Below are 5821 nucleotides of genomic sequence, written 5' to 3'. Positions count from 1 at the left end.
TTTTACTGACTCGAGAAGTCATAAAATAAAAACCTATAAAAAATAATTTTAAAAAGTTTGTACAAAAAAAGGGTGTCTAAGATCTGAGAGAGGCAGCACGCACACATTCTCAGTAAGTCTATCACACATACAGTCTAACCACAGGATTCTGTTGACACTTAAAACATGACACACGGTTGTTTTTCTGCTGGCTGATTCTGGTGCAACAATTTACCATTTAATGGAGTCAGTTTGTGTGACATTTCAGCATATGATGTCAATTTAAAAACACCTTTACCTGGAAGACTCCAGAGTTTCTTAGAGAACAAACAAACAATATAATTGGTTATTCTGTGTAGATCCATGACTTACAATCCTAAATTTAGTTCAAGGTTGTAAGACTACAAAATATAGAAAAGTTCATGGGTGAATACTTATACAAAGCCTTGTATTTTTCACGCTTGAATCTTGAATAAACAACAACACATTTTTCTCTTGAATAGTAATAATCTATTAATTTGATGATCAGTTCTTTATAGCTCCAGAATGCCTGCATTATTTCTAATTATTCATATTATTTCTAATATAGGAGACTGACTGTATTTCCCAATGCTAGTGTAAATAGCCCAACATCACAAATACTGTTTCTCAGAATGAATTCATTGTAATTGAGGTATAATAAAAATTCAAAAAAACATTACAATTCAATTCCAGTGTTAATCAAATTGAAAATACTCCAGCAATATCAACTTTCATGTCTTAAATAACCTGAATCCAGTAGAACAGCGTGTTGTGTAGCTTAAGGAGTAGTTTCTTTTTTCCCCACAAGAATACAAAGTGCTTGAACCTGTTGAGTGTCTCAGGTTTATATTCACAGTTGTTTATATGAAAACTTTTCTGGTTCTGTAATATGATTGAATAAAAAAATATATTAAAAAGCTGCTTAGACAGGGAAGTGTGAGAAGGCCATCTATTTGAGTTAATGGATAATCTCAACTTTCGGTTCCAAAAACGGAGGTACCTTTCAGGGTAGCTGAACTCGCTGAAATTGCTGAACTCGCTTCTCCAGACCAGGTTAAGTTCCAGAGTTAGTTTGTTTCAGAGAGCTGACAGAGCATAGCATGCCCTTTTGAAGAAGATCCAGTGGACGTGGAAGCACAGATTATACAAGGACTTTTTTGTCATGAGAGGGTGATAACACATATAGATGTGTTTTCATATCCAGAAGAATATTTGCATGAAATTTATCATTTTTCCCATGAATCATTAATTTATTTAACAAATCTTTTTAAACTTCACATTGCCAACGTGACACATCGTGCATCAGCGCTGAACACGTAGCACATTTTATAAATTGCCCTTCGTTTTTTTGCCACATGGAGTTTTCTGTATAACATGGGCGATGCAGAGCATGTAGGAAAGGCAAGTCTGTGTAGGGCCATTCCTACAGTATGCCTTGCACTGAAACGGTTCCTATACACTTTTGTGCAGTTCCCTGGCCATAAACCTCTGGGACTCATAAAAGAGGAATTCCACAGAGTGGCAGGTTTGTCTGTTCTATGATATTCTATGAGACCTTTTTATTTGCATATAGCACATACTTCATCTTTCCATACATATGTACACAGCCATAATAACTTTAAATGTTATCTTTCAGTTTCAGGTTTCCCAAATGTTATTGGAGTCATTGATGGAACCCACATTCCTATTAAAGCACCTTCTGTCAATGAAGGAGACTATGTTAATAGGAAGTTCCATAGCATCAATGTGCAGGTAACAGCATATTGGCAAAACAGTATATAATGTTGGGTGCTAAATCTAAAGCTAAACCAATTAAATGCCACTCTTCCCTGGTCTACACTAACTAGATAATATGTGATGCATCCCACCTCATCACCAACGCTGAGGCAAAATGGCCAGGGTCTGTACTCAATGGCAAAATATTTCAAGAGTCGTTGTTGTGCCATACATTTGAACAGGGTATGTATTGCCTTACACAATGCATTAAAAAAATTCTAGGTGGTAACCAACATTACAGGAAACTTCAATGGTTACTTGCTGGGGGACAGAGGGTACCCCTGTCTGCCAAATATGATGACCCACTACCCTGAACCTGAGCCTGGCCCACAGGCATAATTTAACCTGGCCCATAGTAGACTATGGAATCCTGAAGGTCGGGTTTCAGTGCCTGTGTGGGCTCAGGGTCAGCCCGGAGAGGGCATATGACATCACAGTGGCTTGTGTTGTACTATACAACATCGCCACCATAAGAGGTGAGAGGGACTCCCCTATTACTGATGAAGATGGTCTTGAGGAACCCCCTGTAAACCCAGTGGACCAAAGAGATGGCAGGGTGTTACGATATGTGATCTGCCAAAATCACGTCGCAATAAATGAATAATGCACAAAGTCAAGTTTTGTTTATTGTTTCTTTATTTCCTGTGGTTAAAATGATGTGTATTTATTGCTCTATCATTCAATAATAAATTACAGAATAATCATTATTAGGCAAACACAGTGCCCACCTTTAGCCAGTGCTCCAGCAACTCAATTTCAAGCCTGGCCTTTTTTTATGTTCAGCATTTTCTTCTCTATTTGATGTTGTATATAAGGTCCATCTCCATATCACTTTTTCTTATTTGCCTTTGAAGTTGGACCTCATACAGCTAGGAAGACAGAATGATAATTCAATATGATTGAAATATAAATGTCTGTGATACATACACAATATTTTTATCAGGACAACTGCAAACAATTTTTTACACTGCCAAGATTCTGTGTGGAGGTAGATGGACCTTCCTCTGTACAGGAATCCCCAGCCACAATATTTAAGGGGACAGTGACAAAGTTTTAATAACCACACATCCTTAAAAAGGGAATTCGTTATATGTTATACCTCTGTGGCCCTCCAAGCATCTTCATTTTGTACCTCTGTCATAGCAGAGATGGTCTCTTCATCTTCATCCTACAGTGCAAATTACTAATGATGTTTGGTCTAGCAAACAGAAACAATACCCGAAGACAATAATCACTGGCAACAGTGGCTGGATGTACTGTTGCATGAGGGTCAGTTAATACAATGTGTCCATCAGCAACTGTAAGAAAATGAAATCAGATCCTCAATGTACATTCTCAAACAAATACAACTAATATACAATGACATAAGGAACATCTAGTAGGAACACTACAATTAAGATTACAGTACACACCATATGCAGTAAAATAAAATAAGCATTCATAATACACAAGTGAAACATTGCCAATAAAGGTCTATTTTAAAATTCCTTTTTTAGACAGTGGCAGTGTTTATTGTCATCTTGATTGTTTAAGGACAAATCACTTAAAAGCACTGGAAACTTAAAAAGTACTAATATGCCACACATACATTTTACCAAGCCACTTAGATCATGGGAGGTAGCTGTCTCTGATGAACTGTCCCCTGGAACTACCCCCTTGATTAAGGGACAGTGCCAGCTTCTCAGTCGGAGTGAGTGAAGGTGCTGGTGGTCCCCCACCCATTTTACAGGCCTCTGCCTTCTTCCTGTGGCTACATAGACCAGGGAGAAAAGTTATTATAGAAGCTTGGGCCAATTAGTCAGGTTACAATGTAGGAAGTTTATGAAATATTATTTTTTTGGAGAATGTTTTTGTGTTTCATTTTGACTTGGCTCCAAGTTCTTCTGGGTCCAGAAGGATTACACCTGATAAAATATAAAGCCTATTATTATTAGTACTATGTACAGTGTTAAGAAATTGATGGAGGGATAAAAGTAAAGGCATACCTATTAAATGTTACAGCATGGGTGTAATAGGTTCGATGTTCAATTTTGTACCATCATGAAAGGACACATTTCAGATATATATGAACTTATAAATTCATGCATAAATACTAACTACTACTAACTAACATCTAACTCACAGGTGTTCTGGAACCAACTGGTTAATCAACCGAAACTTCAGGGTTTATGTGACAGTAAGTTAACCTTGTTTTCTGGAATTCTCCCTGGGTTTTCACTAACTGTGTTTTGTTTTGGTTTCTGTCCTGTAATGTTATTGGTTATTTCCTAATGCCTCAGCTGTTCTGTGTTATGTCCTTTGATTATGTTATTTAAACCCCCGTGTGTCTTTGTTCTGGGCGAAGTATCGTGTGTCTGTGTTTTGCTGCCAGTGCATTACCAAGCCTTTGTACTGTGTTCTCATTTCCGGTTCTTGGTCTTGTCCCTAGTTTCTCGTTTTGTGCTTTGCCTTGCCTCATTTATGCCCTTTTGTAGATCACTTGGCCCACGCCTGTTTTTTGTCCATCATTTTGATTTGTCTGCTTGTCTCTAATGAATAAAAGCTTTAACTGCACTTGAATCCATCTCCAACCCTGATTACATGATACATAGGTGTTTTGTCAGACCATGTCTATTATCAAAAACACATTTTCTGCTGTACGATAAAGGCATTTTCATTTAATGATAAAAAAAGAGGTTCCTGCACCTACAAACAACAAGAGATTAAACTGTTTCATGATAATTGCAATCATTATTTTATACAGTATTATTTATATTATTTTATGCAATCATTAGTTTATATGCATGAGCACAATTTAAAGTATAGAACAAACCAGAATTAATAAAATTTAAAACATTAAAAATATGAAAATACAAATAACTGGGAAACAAATACAATATTGAGGTTTTTACAATTGGAGTCAGATTTAATTTAGGAGAGAGTCAAACAGAATTGGAATGACAAATTTAATAATCTAAATGTATTTACATTGCTTTGAAAAGACAGAAACACGTGGGAATCCTTCTACCACATCATTGGAAACTGACGTTGGACCAGTGAGTGGACCCCTACAATGGATAATCAGCTATTTGTATGTTATACCCCCTTATAATCACCTATAAGATTGTAAAAAGCAAATGGCTGTTAGTTTAAGCCAATATTGTGAAGGGTACCATTTAAATACAGATACAAAACATTACAGGTTAAAAATACAGATACAAAAAAGTTCAGGTATTATAAACCCTTTGAAAGAGCATTTGTTTAGCAGTTTTAGGGCATCATGACCTCTGTTCTGAGAAGGAAATGTTTGAGTGATTTATGATTATAAGGTGGGGCTAGCCAAATATTCATACAGATTTCCTGAACTGAAAATGTTTCTCTTTTGCATCTATCTTAACCATATGTAAAGTTCTAGCATTTAAAAAAATCTGTTTATTTCCAAAAGGAAAAAGGAAAAAAATAAAATAACTAAAAAACCAAACAAACTGCATTGAAAGATCTCATTCTGAATGTGGCAGAGGAGCATCACAGGCATTTATACAATGCCTGTGATGGTCTGATTAGATGTGTCTGATTAAAAACTGAACTGGTTAGTAAGGGTTTAGACATCTTTAGGCAGATTGGCTGTTTTACCACAGTGTTTGTTAAGGGACAAGTTCTTACTGAACATGATCTCTACAGGAAGTAGGCCTAGGCAAGATTTAAAAGGAAATAAAAATATTCCCATGTCATTTTGGTGAAATATGTTTACAGTTTCTAACAGTTGATTTGTGAACTATTTCATAAACCATTTTTTTCTGTCACTTTTAGTGAAATTTCTTCCAAACTTCCTTCAGAATTTCTGGCTCTCCATTTTTTTATTTTTTTATTTTTTTTATTTTTAAACAAACCCTTATCTACACATGGTAACTTTATCTAAGCTTTAAGGTCAAATGCATCTCTTTGAACAACTCTGTCAAACTCTCTGTGAGGGTCACTGAATGGCAGACAGTGGAGTCAAACCCATTATGGTCTGTTTACTCTGAAATACAGTAGTGTGGATTTAGACTGAGAGAGAGAGAGAGAG

At 36.1% G+C, this 5821-nt stretch overlaps 1 pseudogene; it reads left to right on the top strand.

Moving 5' to 3' along the window:
• The first annotated feature begins 961 nt into the window (after nucleotides 1-961).
• On the top strand, nucleotides 962-2623 carry LOC128622704 (putative nuclease HARBI1; annotated as a pseudogene).
• Nucleotides 2624-5821: the final 3198 nt, after the last annotated feature.

This window comes from Ictalurus furcatus, chromosome 18 (genome assembly GCF_023375685.1).
Source record: "Ictalurus furcatus strain D&B chromosome 18, Billie_1.0, whole genome shotgun sequence".
NCBI classification, from domain to species: domain Eukaryota; kingdom Metazoa; phylum Chordata; class Actinopteri; order Siluriformes; family Ictaluridae; genus Ictalurus; species Ictalurus furcatus.
Note: the sequence above shows the minus strand (reverse complement) of the source record. Positions and strands in the feature narration are given on the sequence as shown.